Raw genomic sequence first — 23,882 nt, forward strand, 5'->3', positions numbered from 1 at the left:
ATTTTACTTTGGTTATATAGATTTTACTTTATTAGTGCTTTTTGATATGGAGAAACATTGACTAGTTCTACTGATTGAATATAACTGGATTCGCAATTGCTTTCTTATAATCTCATTATCTAGCATCCATAAAAAGTAACTGAAGTTGTTAAATCTTAGACAACAAATTAAAGTTTGACAAGTTCTGATAAGATGCAAAAGAAAGATCCTTGATTATATCTTAACCCATTTGATAATTTATTAAATAAAACATCAGGAGAATTCATTATTTATTTAATTTCCTCCTGTGATTATCTTTTTTAAAAAAATATTATTTCTAATTGTGATAAAATGCACATAATGTTTACCAACTTAACCATTTTTAAGTACAGTTCTGTGGTATTAAGTACATTCACATTACTGTGTAACCAGTGCTCCATCTCTCTCCAGAACTCCCTCTGCCCATAAAACACTAACTCCCTATTCCCTCCTCCTCCAGTCCCTGGCAACCACCATTCTACTTTCTGTCTCTATAAATTTGACTATTCTAGGAGGACTTATTACTTTTTGAGCAAAAGAAAGTAATATAGTTTTTCTGTAACCTGTTATTGATTCTCTGGGATGGCTCACATGTGACTGACTCATGATCAGAATAACCTTCAAAAGGTTTTAAAGCATCACAGTGCTTTGGGCTTGGTAAGAAAGTAGCACATTGGTGATCTTTGGACAAGTCCTTCAGATGCTGCCCAGTCCCAGTCAGAACCAGCAGTCTCCTGACAGGCAGTAGTCTGAGAGCATAGTATCTGGAGTAGCTTTGCCTGGGTTTGAATCCTGGCCTACCATTTTCTAATCATGCGATGTTGGGCAAGTCGATTGAACTCTGAGAGTCTCAGTTTCCTCTTCTGGAAATCAGTAGAACATGCCTTACAGTGTTGTTGTGAGGCTTCAATGAGTTGTTATATATAAAAGCATTTAGAACAGAGCCTGGTGCATCATAAGCATTTAATCAATATTAACTACTATCATTTCTCAGGTGAGCTCTTAATCTAAGTACCTTGTATTGTCAGTCTGAGCTGACCAGGGACATGATTGAACCACGATCATGGAATATTTTAAGACCTTGCCACAGTGTTTTTAAAATCAGCCAGAACTGGGATGTCAAATGTAGTCATGGTTGGTAAAATTTCTGGGGTTCTACTTTGGTCCCAGTGTGTTTCTCCAGTTTTGATAATGGAAATATGAAGTGTGAACATTCTTGTGGCCTTAATATGGTGACTCACAACACTGAATATACTGTGCACTATTCAAAAAATTGTAAATCAAAGCATCACATACTAGAAGGATTGCTCAGGATCCTCCATATCATAACAGAAACTGGTCAGGAGATAGATTGTGGCCCCGTGTAAGGACTTTTCCCCTTTACATTAGCTGAAACTTCCTTCCTCTTCCCCCAGGGTTTAAGTGGAAGAAATTGATTGTTCTAGTTGAAAAATCAAGAGTTCCTCCTACCCCCACTGCACCCTGTTACAATTTCTTTCCCATTCCACATTCAGAGACTAAAATAGGGCTGTTCTTTCTCCAAGAACAAAGGTTTTGACCTCTACTTACTGCCAGTATTGTCTGACTGACATGGTGAGACAAGCAAGGGTTGTATCAGCAACTCTGTATTCAGAAACCTAGGAATAACAACTCACTTGTGAATACCTGGTTCATTTTTCATGTTTGGAAACTTTATGTTCCCTGAAGTCTCACTATTATATCTCCATGGCCTAGAACAATGCTTGGCATATAAGAGTGTTCAAAACATGTATATTGAATGAAAGAATGATTGAATGAATGAATGGCTAGATTTCTTTGGTGAAGTCCTGGGGAGATTACAGGGAGACGTCTAGAAGCAAAAAAGTCTAAGCCCTAAGATTTCCAGGTACTCTATTTAGTTCTTCCCTGTTCAGAAAGTTATCATGTGCTTCTTCACTGCACCTTGCCTATTTTACTTTTGTATTTTTCCATTTTAAAACATGTTTTCCACATAATAATCACAAACTCTTCATTTTCTTCTCATATGAATAGAAAGACCACTACTACAATCTCGTTTTTATTCCCTTTCCATCCCTGAAGTTGTGTTTATTAGATCTGCGTAATTGTGCCTGCGAGAACACCCACAAGCTTTTCTTGTTCTTTTGCCCAGACAGGACTCACTCCTCCCTTGCTGAACCAGCCTGTATTCTTACAGAGGCAGGGAGTAACGGTGTCCCAGGAGGATGCTGAGATTCTCAAAGCAGCTTTTTTCATGGAGCAAATTAAGGACAAACACAAATCATTTTGGGATTTCGACCTAAATCTTAACCCATTTATTTTCTTAAAATAAATCTTTTTTCCTAGTGTCTTTAAAATGTTTGTAAAAAAGCACTATTCTCTAATTGTTGCTTTCCAGATTGAAGACTTTGAGAATAAATGACACTAGTGGCAAAACTCCAATGGCTATGTAATTTATAAACATTTAATGAAGTTTCTCTAACCATTTATAGGACACTGCTTCTACAAGTTTTGTATTTCTTCCGATGTCTTACTTTAGTGAAGCTGCACTCAAAATTTCCCTCAAATCACGCATGCCTTCCCTTTTCAATTTGTTTTAGCTTATCCTTCGAAGAGTGTGCAGTTACACTTGCTTAACAGATATTATTAACAGGTATTTAAGTTAGAATAGCAATAATAGCTATAGTTTATAAAGCATCATCCATGAGTCAGGCTGATTCTGTGATTTAACTTAATTATACCATTTAATCTTTCAAAAATACTAGATGTAATTTATATACAGAAAAGTAAACAAATGTTATTTGTACAGTTTGGTGTATACACGTCCATGTAACCATCACCCAGATCAAGAAGGAATATTTCCATCATCCAGGAAGGCTCTTTCATGCCACTTCTCTCAGTCAATCCCCCATTCCCAGAGACAACCATTATTCTGGCTTCTATCACCACAGAATAGTTTTGCCTGTCTTTGAATATTTATGAAGGGAATAATTCAGTATCTGGCTTTTTTTGCTTAATAAGATGCTTTTGAGTTCATCCATGTTATTTTCTGTATGGAGAGTTATTTTACTGTATCACTGTGTAGTAGCGTACAATATGAATATATCACAATTTTTTCATTTGATTGTTGATGGACTTGTGGGTTCTCTCCTTATTTTTTGGCTGTTATGAATAAAGCTGCTATGAACATTCTTGAAACATACCATTTTGTGGATCTGTGGAAACATTTCTCTTGAGTATGTACTTAGGAGTACTTCCTTCCAGGCATAGAGTAGGCCTATATGCCTATATTTACTTTTATTAGAAACTCCTAAACAGTTTTCCAAGGTAGTTGTATCATTTTGTACTCCTATTAGCAATATATGAGTTGTTCCACATCCTCACCAGCACTTGTTATTGTCAGATTCTTTAATTGCAGGCATTCTAGTGAATGTGTAGTGGAATCTCATTGTGGGTTTTTTTCCAGCTGAAATGTATCAAGATATAATTTACATATAATAAAATGCACTCACTTTAAGTGTATAGTTTAATGAGTATTAAAAAAAGTTTAAAACCGGGTGACCACCATCTCAATCCGTTTTTAGGTATAAATGGTCTGTGATTGCCATTTAGGTCAAGTTAATAAATAATGTGTTTCAGAAATAAGAGTCACAGATATAGAAAATAAACTTATGGTTACCAGGGTGGAAGGAGGGCGAAGGATAAATTGGGAGATTGGGATTGACACATACCCACTACTGTATATAAAATAGATAACTAATAAGGACCTACTGTATAGCACAGGGAACTCTACTCAATACTCTGTAATGACCTATATGGGAAAAGAATCTAAAAAAGAGTGGATGTATATGTATATGTATAGCTGATTCACTTTGCTGCACAGCAGAAACTAACACAACACTGTAAATCAACTATACTTCAATAAAAATTAATTGTAAAAAAAGAAAATATAGTCAGAACAAGCAAAAAAATAAATAATGTGTTTCATATCATCTCTGTCAGCTCCCTTTGTAACTGGGATTCTGCAGATAACTAAGCCCTAATGCCTTAAGGTATTCATCGTTTGGATTTAGAATGGTGCTGGTTATATACCATCTTTGGGAAAATTGAAAAAAATATATTGTCATTCAAATCATTTTTAAGTGCTTAAATTTCTTACACAATTCTAGTTTATTAGAAACTCCTAAACAGGCTGTTCTATATCCTTATTGTTTTTTGTCTACTTATTTTAACCATTCCTGAAAGAGGGATTTTAAAGTCTCCAATTATGATTGTAGATTTTTCTATTTATCCCTTCAGTTTTATCAGATTTTGCTTCATATAATTGAAGCTCTGTTATTAGATGCATACACATATATGAATGTTATGTCTTTCTGATAAACTGACCCTTGCAGAATTATAAAACTATGCTGATACTCCTTATTTTGAAGGGTACCTCGTCTACTTGTTTTCTTATGCTTATTGTTTGCGTGTATATCTTTGCTGTTCAACTTTCAATCTATCTACATCTTTATAAAGCATGTGTCTTATATACAGCATACCGTTGAATCTTACTGTTTTATCCAGTCTGACAGTCTCTTATTTCTAACTGGAGTGTTTAGATACTTTTTACATTTATATTATTGATAATGTTGGACTTAAATTTACCATATTTTTTGTTTGTTTTTTATTGGCCTCATCTGGTTTTTGTTCCTTTGTTATTTTGTTTCTGCCCTTTTTCAAGTTAATAAAAATTTTATTACTATCAATTTTACTTCTTCTATTGTCTTTTTTCCCACCAGAGGAGTTATATGACTTTTTTAAAAATTGTTTTATTGGGGTATAATTGATTTACAATGTTGTGTTAGTTTCAGGTGTACAGGAAAGTGAGTCTGTTGTACAAATACATATATCCAGTCTTTTTGTAGATTCTTTTCCCATATAGGCCATTACAGAATATTGAGTAGAGTTCCTTCTGCTGTACAGTAGGTCCTTATTAGTTATCTATTTTATATATAGTAGTGTGTATGTGTCAATCCCAATCTTCCAGTTTATCCCTCCCCTCCCCTTACCCCCCAGTAACCATAAGTTTATTTTCTACTTCTGTAACTCTATTTTGTTTTGTAGATAAGTTCATTTGTAACCTTTTCTTGGATTGCACATATAGGTGGTGTCATATGATATTTGTCTTTCTCTGTCTGACTTTTTTCACTGGGTATGAGAATCTCTAGTTCCATCCATGTTGCTGCAAATGGCATTATTTTGTTCTTTTTTATGGCTGAGTAATTTTCCATTGTATATATGTACAATATCTTCTTCATCCATTCCTCTGTTGATGGACATTTAGATTGCTTCCATGTTCTGGCTATTGTGAATAGTGCTGCAATGAACATTGAGGTGCATGTATCTTTTCCAATTATGGTTTTCTCCGGATGTATGCCCAGGAGTGGGATTGCTGGATCATATGGTAGTTCTATTTTCAGTTTTTTAAGGAACCTCCATACTCTTTTCCATAGTGACTGTACCAGTTTGCATTCCCACCAACAGTGTAGGAGGGTTCCCTTTTCTCTATACCCTCTTCAGCATTTATTGTTTGTAGATTTTTTGATAATGCCTATTCTGACCAGTGTGAGGTGATACCTCATTGTAGTTTTAATTTGCTTTTCTCTAATAATTAGTGATGTTCATTGGGTTTTTTTTTTTTTTTTTTGATATTGAGCTGCATGAGCTGTTTGTATATTTTGGAGATTAATCCTTTGTCAGTTGCTTCGTTTGCAAATATTTTCTCCCATTCTGAGGGTTGTCTTTGTCTTGTTTATGGTTTCCTTTGCTGTGCAAAAGCTTTGAAATTTCATTAGGTCCCATTTATTTATTTTTGTTTTTATTTCAAAACAAAAAGGGTGGGTCAAAAAGGATCTTGCTGTGGTTTATGTCAAAGAATGTTCTTCCTATGTTTTCCTCTAAGAGTTTTATAGTGTCTAGCCTTACATTTAGGTCTCTAATCCATTTTGAGTTTATTTTTGTGTATGGTGTTAGGAAGTGTTCTAATTTCATTCTTTTACTTATAGCTGTCCAGTTTTCCCAGCACCACTTATTGAAGAGGCTGTCTTTTCTCCATTGTATATTCTTGCCTCCTTTATCAAAGATAAGGTGACCATATGTGCGAGGGTTTATCTCTGGGCTTTCTATCCGGTTCCTTTGATCTATATTTCTGTTTTTGTTCCAGTACCATACTTTTTTGATGACTGTAGCTTTGTAGTATAGTCTGAAGTGAAGGAGCCTGATTCCTCCAGCTCCATTTTTCTTTCTCAAGATTGCTTTGGCTATTCTTCTGTTGTCTTTTTAGCTATTATTTTTAATGATACAGCTCATATCCTTAACTTATCAAATTCTAGACAGAATTGAAATTTAGCATTTCAACCATTTAATCTTCTCATTTGCTGTATGAAGTATGTATTATTATCCAGACTTTTTTGATAGATGAGGAAAGCCCCCCAAAAGGGTAATTACTAACTTGCTTAAGGTCATATATAGGAAGAGGTGGATCAAAGACACCATCTAAAGAATGCTCAATATGGTACTTATATGGCCTCAATGATAGTTCAGTGGATCTCTCCATATAGTCATTGCTTGTGCAAATTATATTTATGAATGGCATGAAACAAATATTTGTGCTAAGGACTTAGTGAAAGTTCCATGTGTTATCATCAGATGCTTCTAATAAAAGAGGTTAGCATCCAGTGGCTGCAAGATTGGCTACTTACTCATTGAAAATTTTTTTTAATCATGAGGAAATATTAATTTTACCCTAGAGAACAAGTCCATGGAAGAGGACTTACAGAGGGAAAATGGTGAGTGTTTTGAAGGTTGGACATGAAGAATATTTCAGTTTTGGATTTATTATAAGAGTGAAAGACTGAAGTGATATAAATTTAACTGTACTAATATTACAAAAATTAATTGTACTAATATTTAATTATACAAATATTATCACATTTTTTCTTTTCTTTTTTCTTTTTTCTTACTTTGTACCCTTTACTTTGAACCTCTCCCTGTTTCCCACACCCCCTAGCCCCTGGTAACCACTTTTCTACTCTCTATTTCTGTGAGTTTGACTTTTTTAGATTCTACATATAAGCGAGATCATGCAGTATTTGTCTTTCTGTGTCTGGTTTATTTCACTTAGCATAATGTTCCCTGAGTTCATTCATGTTGTCACAAATGGCAGGATTTCCTTCTTTTTTTAAGGCTGAATGATATTCCATTGTATATATATGCCACATTTTCTATATCCATTTATCTCAGAGGACCCTTAGGTTGTTTCCATATCTTGGCTGCTGTGAATAATGCTGCAGTGAACATGGGAGCACAGATATTTCTTTGAGATAGTAATTTTATTTTCTTTGCATATGAACCCAGAAGTGGGATTGCTGGATCCAAGTATTATCACATTTAACCCTTACAACTATACATGATGCTTTTTGATCTTCAATTTGCAGATGAGGAAATTGAGGCACAGAGAGGATAAGGTATGCCCAAGATCACACAGCTGGAAAAAGAAAGAGCTAGTTAGGCTGAGGAAGTCTGTGTTCTTAACCACTAAGTAAAACTAGGTGGAGAGGAGAGAATGGTTTTCATTTTACAGATCTTCTGGACTCTATTTTATGTAAGTCTCACAACAGCTTTCTGAAGTCAATAAATGCAGTTATTATTTTAATGATGGGGAAGTGGAGACAGTGGTCAGGTGAGCTCAGCAGCATCCAAGATTTCTGTCAATAAAGGTCTGCCAAGTCCAAGTCTCCTCTCAGTGATGAGGATGGATCCATCCTGGAGTGGAGTAGAGTCCGAAGCAACAGAACCATATCAAATGAAGTACAAAGCAGGCAGTGGGTTCCAAACGCTAAAATTGGAAGAGTTTGGAAATGATTCTGGATAACTACTTTGAACAGTTTGAGAGGGTAAAAAAATAAGATGGAAAGAAAGATTAAGTATAGAATACTAAGAATTCAGATAATTTTAGAACAGAGAGGACAGGTTAAGCTTACAAGGCAGGAAAAAAAAAACAATTAAAAAATTTTTTTTGTATGTTTAACACCAAAAACAGATTCTCAATTATTCTTTGGATGAATGAGAATTCTACAAAGGAAATTCATTGCCTAAAATGAATTGTATGTATTAGAGAGAAAACAAAGCTGAGTTTTCCCTATGAGTCAAACTGAATTTGTTGAATTTTTAGCCTAAATTTATGGAAAAAATTTCCAGTGTCAGAATTGGAATTAGTAAAGGTTGAGTCACTTTGGATATATTTCCATTGATTTTCTTATAAGTGTGTAGATTGATACTTTGCAAAACCATAATACATTTTGCTAATGGTCTGAACTTGTGCTTTTTTTAAGCCTGTAAGACCAAAGTAAAACAAATGTTTTAGAAGGTGCCAAAGGATAATAGCCAGTTAATCTGTGTTCTTTAGGAGAGTTGGATTTGGGTGGAGGGAGGAAGATTATCAACTCTATAGTTCTCTGGGTTGTTTGACAGGTTACAAAAAGTAAGCAGGCATTACTTTGAAAGAGCAATAATTATAGTAAGAATAAAAGGAAATCATAATTTATTTTATGAGCTGGAGCTACAGACAAACTAATGTGTGTCTTAAACATTCTTAGAGGAAGAATATGGTTCCTGTAATGAAAGTATTTTTGTAGTAATAGATACATAGAATGTTGGTTTCTAGTGTAAAACTAGTTACATCTGCATATACTTGTTAGGAAAGTGAAAAAAATGGTAGAAAGCAAGAAAACAAAAACAAAAACAAAAGCAAAAACACCCCTGAATATTATCTATTCAAGTGAATTTCCTTGATAATCTAATTCTAATTGGTCATTCTCAGTCTTTCTTTTTGATTCATAATGAGGAATTTCGATGAGAAATCTGGAAGATTTTGCCAGTAAAAAAAAAAGAGAGAGGGAGAGAGAGAGCGCTTCTTTTTATTTTTGTTGGATGCTCTTTCCTTATTAAACTTTAGTAATATACACTACACTACAAAGTCGGTGGAAAGGGCTAAATAAACAAAACTGGACCATTGTAGAGGGAAATGGCAACATTTGAGACAAGCAGAGACAGATTAATAGAAGACTTTCTAGGTCAGAAGCACAGCTGTATTTCAGTGATCTCAAAATCCTCAATCATACATGTCTGTAATGGCCAAAATACTACATGTAATTTTTTCTGTGTATGGATTCAGAATGGTTGTAAGAGTATCACTTATTTCCTGTTGTGATCACCTTGCTCACTGGGAGCTGCGGCTCACTGCCCTGCCCAACATCACGAGAGAGGATTGAACTGCACATCACTAGCCAAGGGAAAAGATCAAAATTCAAAATTTGGAGTATGGTTTCTACTGAATGTGTATCGCTTTTGCATCATTGTAAGGTCGAAAAATCGTAAGTTGAACCGTCCTAAATCAGGGACCACCTATACAAAAAAAAAGTCAGTGAAAATTTTTGATTGAAATGGGTATGTCTTTATTTATTCAAGTATTTCTTATGGTTTTTCAGAAGAATTTGACAGCTTTCCTCCTTCTGTACATTCTGTACCTTTCTATACTTCTTCACTCTTTGCTTCCCTCTTTCCCATTTAGCACATTTTGGATTAATTTGCCTAAAGTTCTCCTATGATTGTGTCATCCCTGGTTTCTTGTCTCTGTGGCCCACCTTTACCTAAGTCCAAATCCTTTCCTCTTCCAATCCTGCTTCCACCCCCCTTTCCAATTTTATCACCCCTTTTGCTCTGGATATCCTGGACTCCTTGCCTTTCCTCAATGAGGAATTCAACTTTCCTACTTCCACCCCTTTATTCACACAATTTTCTCTGTCTGGGATGTCATTTCTTCTGTTTTCATCAGTTTTTCCTAATAGCAACAGATTGTAGCACATCCATAGATGAGAACAAGAGAGTAAAACCTCTAGAAACCATGGTTTATGAAGAAGCGTTCTAAGAACTGACAAACTTAGGTGTGTTTCTTCCTGGGAAGTTTCTTAATGTCTCTAAGCCTCAGAGTCCTCATCTATACAATGGGGACAACAAGAGGACTCACCTTATAGGATTGTTGGCATGATTAAATGGGATGATGCATGTAAGGTACTTGGCAGCATGCTTGGTGCATAGTGAATGCAGTGAATGCTAAAAAAAATGTTAACTGATGTGGTAGGCAGAATAATTCCACCCATCCCCCAAAGATGTCCATGTCCTAATCCAAGCAAACTGTGAATGTTACCTTACATGGCAAAAGGGATTTTGCAGATATCCTTAATAAGGACTTTGAGAGGGAGAGATTATCCTGTATTATTCAGGTGGCCTAGTATAATTAAAAGGGTCTTTATAAGAGGTAGGTGGAAGAGTCAGAGGCCAAGAAGATGTGATTACAGAAGCAGAGGTTAGAGTGATGGAATGAAGGAATTGAGGCGAGGAAATGATTCTCTCCTAGAGCCTCCAGAAGGAACACAACCTTGATGACATCTTGATTTTAGCCCAGTGAGACCCATGTCATAATAAATTTGTATTGTTTTAAGCATGTGCTAATTTGTGACTGCATTAATAGGAAACTAATACAGTTCTATAATTAATTTTATCATCATCATTATAACAATTATTAAGCCTGGAAGAAAGCATTAGGACATGATTCAGTCTTAACACAATTAAAGAATTTTCATATGGAAGAGTGATTCTAGGTGGCCCAGGGGGCAGAAGCAAGGTCAATGGTTGGAAGTTACAAGGACATTTTGAGCCAATTATAAAAAGAAAACTTCCTGAGATACAATAAAAGTAAATTACTGATATGTAGGAGTAGTTCAAGCAGCCACTGGAAGATGTCTATTGTTTAGTTGTATATGCATCCTGCAAAGGGTGGGGCTAAATTTCAGCCTTTGAACTTTCATGCCTTCCCTTTCAGTGTGTTTTCCATTATCATGCTAGCAAAAGTAATCTCTCATGCACCGTCTATCTGCTTTATCCCCATTACTCTTGGCTGTCCCACTTCTATGATATTTGTCACATGTGACCTTATATCTTGCTTCCTGGACTCTTGAGGACCAGGGCAGTGTCTTGCACACTTAGTAACTCACACAGAGCTTGTTTATGGTTTCTTGAACTCACCAAAAATATGTTGGAAGAAGGATTAAATTCATCACCGTTCAAGTGTAGAAAATATTCAAATTATCATTTGTCTTCCTTTGAGTTGGTTCATGGGATTAGAGACTATTTCTGCAATTATTTCAATGTTGATTCAGATTTTAATTTTGATGAAGTTATGAAATCCAGGATATGTGGGCAATACTTGTTTAAAGGAATGCCTATTTCTCTGCTTCACCTTGTACTTAGAAACTGTATAATCATTTGTATTGTTTTAAAACCCTAAGTTTTTGAGCTCCCTGTTACTGAATGCTTCCCATTTATCTTTTATATGACTTGCATACAGGACTTTTGAAATCCATGTGGTCTCCTGGAAACCTGGATTCTATTTCTCATCACTGCCACCCTTAAACCCAGGCCAGAGGGAACCCTTATCTGGATCTTTCTCTTTAGAGGGCTTTGTGTATTACAAATACTGAGACACAAAGATTTAAAATCTTAAAACATTCTTTTTTCCATTTTCTAACATTTTTTTTCCAAGTTCAGAAACCAACTGAGCGAATGAGATGACTGCTTGAGCCTTGTGCTCAGGCAAGGTTGCAGAGGTGAGAAAGCAGGAGTCCAAGAGGGGGAAGGAGAAAATCATAGCCTCTGTCCTGGACACCAGAGGGTGCCTAGGCCTGATCTCGGGGGGCCACAGTCTGCGGTGGCTGGAAGCAGGACCTGGGTCCTTGTCTTCTTTGGAGAAAGAATTCAGCAAAGAGACAGTTTGTGAAGCAGTAAAGCATGTATTAGAAGCAAAGTACATGTGGAAAAACACACGGACAGACTCAGAGTGAGTTGTGCCCCAAAGGGGTGGCTTAAATCACTTATATGGGGGCAGTTTTCTGGGTTCCCTCTGGCCAGTCATCTTGCCTGTGCCCATATTTGGTCTGACTCAGGGCCCTTCCCGATATGGGCGCACATCTTTTAGCCAAGATGGATTACAGTGCGAGCATTTCCGGGAGGTTGGCAGGACATATTACAGGATGGCACCCTCTCCCTTCTCTGACCCCTGAGGATCTTTTCTGTGCATGTGTGGTCTGGGAGGTCTCCTTGACCACAAGAATGAGAAAAATGTGGTTGTCTTATCTTTTGTTCAAGCAGAGCTCTGCTCCTGTCATTAACAGGAGACTGTTTGCAGCTGCTCAGCCTGGGGCCCAGCTATCTCCTTGCTCAGGCCCACCAGGTTTTCCAGGTAACTTCACTCCTGTGCTGTGCTTTGCTCAGACAGTTTAGCTTTGGGAGGCACCTGGAAATCCTGAGTCTGGAAAGTGAGGCCTCAGGGAGGAGCTTGATCCTGTGAGTCTGATCAGGTTGAGAGAGGCCTGGCTTCTACCTAGCTGCTGCATTTTCCTGGCCTCCTTCAGGCTTGCCTGGGGCCCAGGAAGGGTAGCTCCTTAGCCTCTAGCTCTTGGGGCTGAGAGAGAATGTGGGCTAGGAAGGAGCACAGCTTGATTTATTGTTTTTGTATGTTAAATCTGTACTGTGAGCCTCTATTTGCACCCTTGTCCCAGGCTCTGCAAATGTTAGGGGAGGACCTGCTCCTCACTCTACCAGTTTCTAAACTTTTTCCTGGCCTTAAACACATCTTTTTATTTATAAAAACAGAGATAATATTTTTAGAGGGGACCACAGAAGGGATTTTTGTCTACAGTTGACCATTGAACAACGTGGGGGGTTAGGGGAGCCAACCCTCTGGGCAGTCGAATAGCCATGTATAATTTATATGGGTTCCTCTGAATCCCAGATTACTCCATATCCATGGTTCCTTAGCAGTGGATTCAACCAATCTCAGATCCATGTAGTACTGTAGTATTTACTATTGAAAAAAATCCACCTAGAAGTCAACTCGGGCAGTTCAAACCTGTGTTGCTCAAGGGTCAACTGTGGTTTATTCACTGTTGTATCCTATACCTATAATGGTGCCTGGTACAGAGTAGATGCTCAACAAATGTTAAATAAAAGAATAACATTTTTTTTCTTTTTTAAAAAGTTTGGTTGAGGTGTAATTGAAATATAATAAACTCTACATATTTAAAGGTATAATGAGTTTGACATATGCATAAACCTGTGTAACCATCACCACAATCAAAGTAAGGAACATTCCCACACCCAAAAAGTTTCCCGGGGCCCCTTTGTAATCTATCCCTTCCACTCCCACACCTGCTTTTTCTGTTACTATACTATTTTGTATTTCCTAGAACTTTATTTAAATGCAATTTTACAGAATGTACTTTTTTTTGGTCTAGCTTCTTTCACTCAGGGTAATTATAAAATTCATTCATACTGTGTGTATAAATATTTCACTCCTTTCTATTGCTGAGTCCATGTGTGGATGCACAATTTGTTTATCCATTTACATTTTGATAGCCATTTGGATTGTTTCTAGTTTTTGGCTTCTACAAACAAAGCTGCTGTGAACATTATTAGTCTTTGTATGGATGTAAGCTTTCATTTCTCTTGGGTAACTACCTGAGAGTAGACTGGCTGAATCATAAGGTAGATACAGTTTTAAGTTTGTGATAAACTGGCGAACTGTTTTTCCAATGTGACTGTACTATTTTGCATTCCCACCACCCATATATACTAACAGGTATATAGTGGTATTTCATTGTGCTTTTAACTTGAATTTTCCAAATGACTCATGACGTTGAGCATCTTTTCTGTGCTGATTTGCCACCCTTACATGTTCTTTGGTGAAATATTCAAATCTTTGCTCAAGTTATTATTAGATTTTTTTCCTTATTATTGAGTTTTGAATGTACTTTATATATTCTGCACACAGTTCCTTTATCAGATATGATTTGGTTCTCTCAGCTGTGGCTTTCTTTTCATTCTCTTAACAGTCTTTTTGAAGAGCAGAAATATTTTTTTTATCAACTCTTATCAATTTGCTCTTTCATGGATTACTGTCTTTTATGGATTTTGATGTTGTATCTAGAAATCTCTGCTTAACCCCAGGTGCCAAAGTTTTCTCGGAACTACGTTTTCTCCTGGAGTTTTATAATTTCAGGTTTTACATACAGGCTTGTGATCGATTTTGAGTTAGTTTTTGTATATGGTGTAAAGTATGGATGGACGTCCTCTCCCTTTTTTGCATGTGGATATCCAACTTTTCTGGCACCATTTGTTGAAAGACTCTCCTTTTGCCACTGAACTGCCCTTATTGAAAATAAGCTGTTCATATGTGTGTGGAATCTACTTCTGGACTCTCTGTTCTATTCCACTGATCTATCTGTCTATCTTTAAGCCAATACTACACTCTCTTGATTATTGTAGTTTTATAATGTCTTGAAATTCGGTGGCGTTTGTCCTCCAATGTGGTTCTTCTTAATGAAATGATTTTTAAACCAAAGGAAAATTCTGAAACATTGTTTAGAAGAATCTTGCAATGTTTCAGAGCTAGCATTTGCTTTGGGGATAAACATGTCTACGTGACCTTTCTTTTTGCCTGTGCTCTGAATAAATGGAAGTTACCATATTATTTACCATTATGCGTGTTCTCTAAAACTAATGTATAAATCATATCATTAACCTTTTCACTATTATTTGATGCATTCCTATAAGTAAATTTTTTATATTACTAATTTGAATATATGTTAATCACCATGAGACAATCAATATTTATTATATTCTTTTTCATTCTTTCTGTCTCTCTTAGACTTACATCTCCCATATGAATCCATGTGGATATAAATGTCTCATTTTCAGATGAATCTCTGAGTTATGAGCCATTTCTCTAGGATTGTGGATTCTGCTACTTGGAAAATATTTGTTCAAGCTTCAGTTTGGCAGCTACCCAGATGCATCTTATCATTAATTCTTCTCCTGAGGCCCTTTGTCATATTCTCTTCCAGACATGCTCTGTGTACCTCAATTATAAAGACACTTCCTGGTGTGTAATCTTTTTAGAGTACAGTCCTCATTTGTTCTGCATAGTTCCTTTCTTGACTTCCTGTGCTCTAAGAGGAGTGAGGGGGAAAAGTGAGGAAGTGGATTCAGTGACCATTTATGGGCTCTGGGAATTCATGGATAAATAAGAAAAAGTAAGATAAGTAAATTGTCTATACTTTATTGCAGATAATTATAAATAATTATAAATTATTCATAAATAAATCAAAGAGCTAATATATCTTTATAAAAGCTATCAATCTTTTTATCTTTATAAAAATATAAATTTAATTATTTATATTTGTAGATAAATATAATGACCCTTTTCAGGTCCTTACAACCCTAATTTCAGATTATAATTTAACCATCTCTGCTCTTCAGGTACTGTGACTCTCAGAAACCTGTGGTCTTGAGTCTAAGTCAGATTTACCAGGGTGTACAGAGATCATCAGTGGCAATACTGGGGAAATGTTGCCTCAAAAGGCCTCGACTTAGGGAGGCATCTTCTGTGCCCCAGTGGGTCAGGGGTGAATAAGGCAGAGTGTTGGTTAGGTTGAGGTGGCGTGACCCTTCTTTCAAGTGTAGGGGAAGAGAATTGGATTTTTTCTAGTGTCAAGAGGCTAGCAAAGTAATAATTTGACATTTTTTCTTTTGATTTAAAACCCATACCTTTAGCTTTTATCTTTAAACCGAAACTCATGGGGAAATGGATCTAAAATGTACTTGTATCTTTTTTTGTGAATTGGTCCAGCACACAGAGCTGAGAGTTCTCAGGGTTGTTTCTGTGTCTTCCATTTTGATTAGTAATAGAAATAATAATAATAACAGATAATAATTATTTAGCCCTTACTACATAGCAGGCCCTGTTCTAAGGGCCTTACGTATGTTAATTCATTTATTCATTACAACCATGCTGTGAGCTAGGTCCATTACTATCCTCATTTTACAGAAAATTGAGGCACAGAGAGGTTAAGCACTTGCTGAGGATATACTGCTAGTTAGGGACAGAGCTACTGTTCAAACACAAGTGATCTGGCTCTGAACTAGGAAGGTGCTCAGAAATGATCTGGTGCAATCCTCTGATTTTAAAGACAAAGAAAAGGAGAACTGGAAGAGGGTAAATGATTTGCTCATAGGCACAGGATCTCTAGGAGGCAGAGATGAGGTTTGTCCTCCGGCACCTGTCACCCTGTCCTGGGTTCTTGCCCATGATGCTGCCCTTGCTACCCTCTGTCACCCGACTGCAGTCACTGTCCCCTGGGCTTCACAGTCCTCACTCAGCAGTTTGCCTTATTACTGCCTGGGCCAGAGAACTCCCTGAGTTCCCTTTGCTTTGTGAGCGGACTCCGTGGGTAAGGGAATTGGGTCGGTCTCGTTGCGGCTTGCTGTTTGATCCTTTGCTTACAGTGTGCGCCTGAAGAGTCAGCACAAATCATCTTTAATGTTGGCACTGAAGATGTTGGACCACTTTAAAATTCAGACTCAGATCCGGTGTAGCCAGAATTGCTTTCCAGCCAGCATTACCCACATCGATCCAGATTCTCTCTTATGCCTTCAGGAAGGCATTGTGACAGTAGTGTGCTGCTGGCAGGCACATGGCTGAAGCAGCAGAGAGGCCTCACACTTGCTCGTTCTGTGGCTGACCAGCTTGCGTGACTGTGTTCCAGTTAAATTCCTTTCAGAATTTACTCTGTTGTTATAAGAAAATCATACTTAAGACACATGCCCCAAATACCTGTGGTTATTGTACATAGAAAACTCTTCAAAAACCAATGCCTGATGACACAGTTTGTGTTCTTGGGGACAGTAGTCATTAGTGCTATTTGCCAAATAGTTTCAGTTTTCCGCTGGGGACATCCTTGTCCCCTGGAAGCTAGATATGGCTGTGTGATGTGCTTTGGCCAATGAAACAAAAGTGCCATGTGCCTCTTCAGGGTGGAAGTTTAAAGAGCCAGGGTGTGCTTCACCACCTGTTGTTTGTCCTCCTTTCTGGAGGCACAGAGGTAGAGCCTCCTTCAGCCTGTTGGTGGGTGAGGACTGCGGAGCAAGCCAACCTGCCTGAACAAGCAGCACGAGCAAGAAATGAAATGACGTTCTGTACCCCCTCACCCACCTGTCCGTTTATTTTTGTTCATATTGCAGTAGCTTTAGATTTATAGGAAGTTACAAAAATAGTACCAAGAGGTTCCTTGTACCATTCACCCAGTTTTCCCCAATGGTTCTATCTTACATAACTATAAATTGCTGCTTTAAGTCACTGAGATTTTTGGGTTACCTCAGCATTATCTAATCTCACTGATAGAGATTTTTCTTTTTTTAAAAAAAATGCATACCTTAATTGCAAAGACATAAAACTCTTCCAAACTCACATCACATTCTGATTGCCTCTCTTTTACCAAATGGAACGTTTTTCCTTGTATTATACTCACTCATGTATATTTTTACTCTCCTTCTGCCAGATCACAAGCTCCCTAAGAGAGCACATCTGATTTATTTTTGAATCCCTCCCAAACAGTTCTGTGTGTGTAGAAGGCACTCTAAAATGTTTATTAGTGAATGAATGATGGATTGCTGTGTAGTTGCTAGCCTCCTGAGTAGAAAGGATGGGAAATAAGAAGCTCATCTGGGGACCTAAAAAAGACCAAATATCCTAAAGTTCATCATTATCCAGCTGCTTCAGTATGGAGCTATGAGATCAAACAGAGACATGATGAAAGCCTGAGAGGCTGAAAAATATAATATTTGGGGACTTCCCTGGTGGCGCAGTGGTTAAGAATCTGCCTGCCAGTGCAGGGGACACGGGTTTGAGCCCTGGTCCAGGAAGATCCCACATGCCACGGAGCAGCTAAGCCTGTGCGCCATAGCTACTGAGCCTGTACTCTACAGCCCGCAAGCCGCAACTACTGAGCCCGCGTGCCGCAACTACTGAAGCCTGCGTGCCTAGAGCCCGTGCTCTGCAACAAGAGAAGCCCGTGCACCGCAACGAAGAGTAGCCCCCGCTCGCCACAACTAGAGAAAGCCCACGCACAGCAACAAAGACCCAACGCAGCCAAAAATAAATAAAATAAAATAAACAAATTAAAAAAATATATACATAATATTTGGCAGAAGTGGGGCAGGCAGAGATAAGGCATTTACTATCCAGCTTTACTTTATTAGGCATAAGATTCTGCCTTGTACCTTTTATAGGCCACCTTGCTTCCTTATTGCTTACAGATGTTCAGTGCTTCAGAAAATTTATTTGTGACTATATGTCTCTTTAAAGCCAAGAATTTCATACTGAAATCATAATACTTCACCCTCCCTCACAATTAGATTTTCATAACCATCTACCTTTGGGCCATGGGGGTGAAAAATCACCTGTTGGTTGCAGTCGGCAGTGCATTTACCCCTGTGGTGTAGCAGCAAGCAGCTGGCTAGGTGTTTTATTATGAGGCGCCTTCTGTAGCTGCATCTGTAGTAAGCCATTGCCTGAGACTAAAGCTGGGAGATAATTAGACCACTGGCATCTGGTTTTAAGGCAGTTTGCAGTTACTCTGCTGCTGGTATGTAAATGGATGTTCTGCGGCCTTCCCTCCAGGCCACGTAATACCTGCTCATCCTCACCAATCTCTTCTTTCAGGCCTCTGTCATCTTCCCTCTGTGCTCCTATCCAATGACCTCCACAGTCCTCTTAAGGTGAGCTTTGTCCAGCCTAGAAATCAGCACAGCACTCCCGGGAGAGTCAGACTAGTCAGAACACAGTCCTTGCCTTCTGTTTAGGTATTACAGGCAGGCTCTCTCTCTCTCTTCTAATGATATACCTAACCCAATACTTCAATATTGAGAGAATGATTAGTTCTTCAGATAGACTTGATCGTGTATGTTTAATTCTTTAGCTTTCCTTTTAGAATAAAAACCAAGGACAGATATTTGAAGATCTTCAGGAAATGGTGGCAAAAATGCACAGAATGAATGTCTGTGTCAGGAGAAATGATTCTGAACTGTGGTTAAAGATGTAAGATTGCATTTGCCAAGCTACATTCCATTGCGAGGCGAACAAAAGTAAACAAGCTTCCCCTGAACTCATTTCCTGGGAAAGAAATAGGGTGGTAACTTATTTTGGTCCTGCTTGACTCATTCAACATGGAAGTATCCTGTTCATTTGCTTGTATGGGAGAACTTAAATTAAATACCACAGATGAGTGGAAATAAACTGTAAATAGGCTGCAACTTCTGGGAGTATGTCATATTTGAAATCAAAGGACTTGTCTCAAATGCAAATATATGCAGAGGGAAAGTACAGGGAAGTTTGAATACAGAGGGGTAGAGAAGAACATCATGTGGCATCAGACAGGGCTATTATGGGTCACTTGGGTTGGCTGACTGCAGCCTTTTGTTGAAAGCAAGGTAGAAACTGGTTTGAGAAGCCCGTGAAGGAGAGGCAATGACTGAAGATTTCTCTTGGGACAAGGCTGCCTGATTTATTTTCAGTTACGGCTGAATAGTACTTGGAGCTGATGTAAAGAGTTATGGAGTCTATTGTTTTCTCAATAATGTTTCCATGACTAGTTGCTAGGATTGAGTGGGCGCTGAGTGTGGGCTGATGAGCGACTTGGTGGGCAAAATAAAATGGTCTGCCCAGGTTGCTATGGCAGCCAACAGGAGGGCAAGTCCAGTGAGAAAATGAACTCAAGTGAGGCAAAGAAGAAAAATGCAATAAGAGCCACATATGTGCATGTCCTCATTGGCAGTAGACCCATTTAGTGCCCCCCAAACCTTCACTTGGCTGGATACTTCTTATCCACCAGGTACCAGCTGCAACACTACTTCCTCAGAGGGGCCCTCCCTGACCACCCACTCTAAATACCACACCCCACCTCCCATTAATCCCTATCAGTCAAATCTGTTATATTTTCTTTTTTGCACTCATCACTAGCTGATTCTGTGTTTTTGCTTATTTGTTTATTGTCATTAGAATCTAATAACTGTGAAAGCAGGGGCCTTTCCTTCCTCCATGGTATCCTCAGAGCCTGACATAGACCCCAGCACAGAGTAGGAGCTCAATAAACATTTGCTACGTGAAGAACTGTGTGCTGCTTGTGGGGGAACCTTATATTTTATTCATCTCTGTATTTTGAATTTCTGGCTTAGAAACATTTATTGAGCAAGTGTGGGCCATGATAAAGCAGGGAGATTATCCCTGTGACCTTTGTCTTCCTTGTCACTTGTTCCCAGGAGCCATTAGCCAATGCAAAGTCTGGAAGGAACTCAGGGGCTTCCAATGAGCAGCTCAGAATTATGGTTATGTGGCCAGACTGGGACTGGAAACATGGCAGACTGAATATGGAGGTGAAAAAGACACAGCTTGCTAGAAAACAGGACAAGAATTACTAAGAGTTATGAAATGCTTACTATGTGCCAGCCACTGTGCTGAACATTTTATATACACTGTGTCTTTAATCCCACAACTATACAGAGAGGTAGGTTCTATTATTATACCCATTTTACAGGTGAGGAAACTGAGGCACAGAGAGTTTAAGTAACTTACCAAAGGTCACCTGATTGTTTAGTGGTGGAGCCAATATTCAAATGTACATCATAGGATCATGTTGAGAACCAACTGAGATAATTAGTTAAAAGTATTCAGTTTGTACTCACAAATGTGTGTTCTCTCCTCCCCTCTTCCCCTCTCTCCTCTCTTCTTGTTAGTACTTTTCTGATCTCCTGATATTGTATTTTAATGCTTTTTCATCAACTTCTCTTTTTCATCTGTCTGGTGGAGAAACGTAAGTATACTATGATATGTTTAGCAGCGCAAAACATGCAGGTACAAATAGAAAAGCCAGTGCTAAATAATGAAATGTATGAACTAGGACACTGGGGATGGGTACCACAAACTGTTGGGTGCTCAATTCCACCATGCCTGGAAAGAGTGGCATGTGATGATGTTATAGGCTTTTGGTCTGAATTCAGTTGCTAAATAGCTTTGTGACGTTGGGTTTGTCATTTAGCCTCTGCAGACCTGTTTTATCTTCTCTAGAACTGAGGGTAAGATGGGGCACTGAGGCAGGAATACTCTAAAATTCTTTGTAACTCTAAGAGCGCATGATAACTTTGTTCCATGGCCTTTTGTGCTTTGTGTGCTCTCGTGGTTTGATGAATGCTGCCCTGGCTGGCCTGAGAGCAGTGGTGCTACTGGAGACCAGAAGGCCCAGATGTGACACGTCTGTATTCTTCTCACACTGTGGGCTGTATAGGAGACAGCTCCCCCTCAGGCTGATAAAACTTTGAAAAATCAGAAAACACGTTTTAACTATTTTATTATTAGTTTACAGCAACTTTCTCTGAGTTAGAGCATCTTTCTGGATACTTCAGGCTTTTGATAGTAGAGAAAGCTAGGAGGAGAACAAGAACAGTGTTTGCCTAAAACGTATTAGGGCTGGAAAGCAAGGGTCGTAAATCAGGTAGCCAGAGGTCAAGTTTAAGAGGGTTAGCTAACATTCTCAACAGGAGATGGGGGAGCAGTTTTCTCCCCAGGGAACATTTGGCAGTGTCTGGAGACATTTTTGATTGACATGACTCGGGGGAACTTTGGCATCTAGTGGGTAGAGACCAGGAATGTTGCTAAACATTCTGTAATACACAGGATGGTCCTCCATAGCAGAGAATTATCCAGCCCAGAATGTCAATAATGCTGAGATGAAGAAATCCTAAACTAAGACGGGAGAGCAGAAAAAGTGTCACATCTACAAAATCTGAGATCAGAGATCAGGAACCAAGCAGGCAAACTGAGCAACAGCAGGGCAGGCAGCCCAGGGTAGGAGGTTTGAGCTGCAGAGCTTCGGGAACCCAGCTAAGGATTAGGATTTAGGCCAGACATCTGGAAATAGGCACAGGCCACCAGCAGAATGAAACTTCTAATGTGCCATCGGCTTTCTGAAACAGAAGCCTCTTTTAATTTTTTTAAGGGGCTTCCTGATGCTGGCTTGCTTGGAATCAAATCTGACATCAAGAAATAGGCATAATTCTAGCATCTGCTCCTAACTACACCTATTTGAGATAGGCATGGTCAGTATTATTATCATTATCTCCATTTTACTGCTGGGCCCTCTGAAGCTGAGACGGGTTAAGTGATTGCCACATATTACCAGTAAGTAAGTGACAGAGTCTTCAGACTTCAAGTCTGGCACTTGTTTGACTGAGGAGAGTGTGGGTCAAAGTCGAATCACGTGGCTGGAGCAGGGGAAACATAGAGTTAAGCTGTACGTAGTTCTCCAGAGCCCTTCCCTATCAAAGCTGGAAGACGGGAAGAAAGTGCTCATGGAAAGATTGTGTGGTTTATGCTCAGATTTTAGCACATAGGAATTTGGGAGAATTTTGTTACCTGTTATTGAACAAGTCTCATTAATGAAATCAGGAATTTTATACATTATGACAATTTTTTTTTCCATGCCAAACTGTGCCCAGCTTTATTAAAGATACTTTTCATAAACAATCATGGTATTTCAGGCAGGATATGGGCAGACAATCATTAACAGTATACAACAACTTTCAAATGCCCTTTTTCAATGGACAACCAAAATCAAAAAGCCACTATAAAACCCAATGAAGTCTTCATGTGATGCTCTGAACAGGGAAAGTTTAGAGTGAGGGTTGACATTTAACATTTAGCATGTTGTTTAACAACTTTTCACAAGCTGACCCTGACTTTCAGGAAATGGAAATGAAAATGGCAGAAGTGTCAATCTGAAGATCCACAATCTAACAAAGGAACCGCTGCTCTTTTGAGGGATGCCATCTCAAAGGTGACACTGGAAAGTCCAGATTGCCTGACATACTGGTAACCAATTTTTTGGGGTCAGTTTCCAACAGGTCTCAGGGTTTAAGGGAGTCAAGTCTATGCTGAAGGTAGAGAGGGAGAAGAGGACATAAAAACTAATTTTAGTTTTTCCACGTCGCAAGGTGTTTGTGCCATGGTGGCTAATGTGTGTCAACATCAAGGAATCCCTCCTTCCTGGGAACCAAGAGGAAGTCTCTCAGAACTTGACAGGAAAGGAGGGTTTTCCCCACATCAGTCCAGCTTCGCAGACATCCTATTAGTGACATGTGACCTTCCCCCAGAAAACAACAATGAGGTGTTCTGTGTGCTAACAACGTAGCTTAAAAAAAAAGTAAAACAAAGTTCTGCATTTTTATAAAACTTGGTAAAAATAGTATTTCAAACTGTACAGTCACCAGAAGTACACAGTTATCAAAAATGCACACACCTCACTCGGCATCTCCAGCACCTTCAGCTTTCTGTGCCTGCTCTGTTTTGGCATCTGCATGTTCTGCAGGGTTATTCCCATCCTTGCCAGCATCAGCTTTCCTCTTTTTCCCTTTGGGTACCTCCTCTCCCTTCTTTGCAGGGGCCTTTTTAGGCTTGGGCTCTGGAGCAGGTTTAGCAGAGAACCTTGCGGATCTTCTCTGTGGTTTGTCCTTCATCTTGGCTTTATCTTCTTTAGTATCCCCTTCAGCCTTTCTCTTGGGCATGGTGGTGACGGTGGCGGGATGTAGGCATTGGACACAGGGATGCAGTGACGCAGGCTTTTGTCGGTCCAGGGGTCGCTCTCACCTCGTCTTCCATTTTGACAATTCTAATAATGCCTTGAAGTTGGGGATCTAGCCTTCTCAGTTGGTGAATAAAAAATTAAAAGTTAAGATGCAGTACAGTGGTTTCTTCAGCTAGTTGCTTGCCAGAACTTTTTGTTGCTGTAGTTCCTAAAACTGTATTTTGAAAAAAAAAAAAAAAAATCAGCTACCTCAGGTTAAAGGGAAGGACTTCAGCAAGGGAGCTGTCACCACATCTT

At 38.6% G+C, this 23,882-nt stretch overlaps 1 protein-coding gene and 1 pseudogene across 3 annotated transcripts in view; one reads left to right on the forward strand and one right to left on the reverse strand.

Moving 5' to 3' along the window:
• RTN1 (reticulon 1) overlaps window positions 1–23,882 on the forward strand; it is a 278,485-nt gene that overhangs the window by 52,171 nt on the left and 202,432 nt on the right. The window lies entirely within an intron of this gene.
• LOC309626197 (non-histone chromosomal protein HMG-17 pseudogene) overlaps window positions 2–23,882 on the reverse strand; it is a 28,328-nt pseudogene continuing 4,447 nt past the window's right edge. Inside the window, exon 2 of the transcript XR_014249422.1 lies at window positions 2–23,879. The product of XR_014249422.1 is annotated as a non-histone chromosomal protein HMG-17 pseudogene (transcript). The remainder of the gene's footprint in view (window positions 23,880–23,882) is intronic.

This window comes from Balaenoptera borealis (assembly GCF_965194805.1).
Source record: "Balaenoptera borealis genome assembly, chromosome: 3".
Lineage (NCBI taxonomy): Eukaryota > Metazoa > Chordata > Mammalia > Artiodactyla > Balaenopteridae > Balaenoptera > Balaenoptera borealis.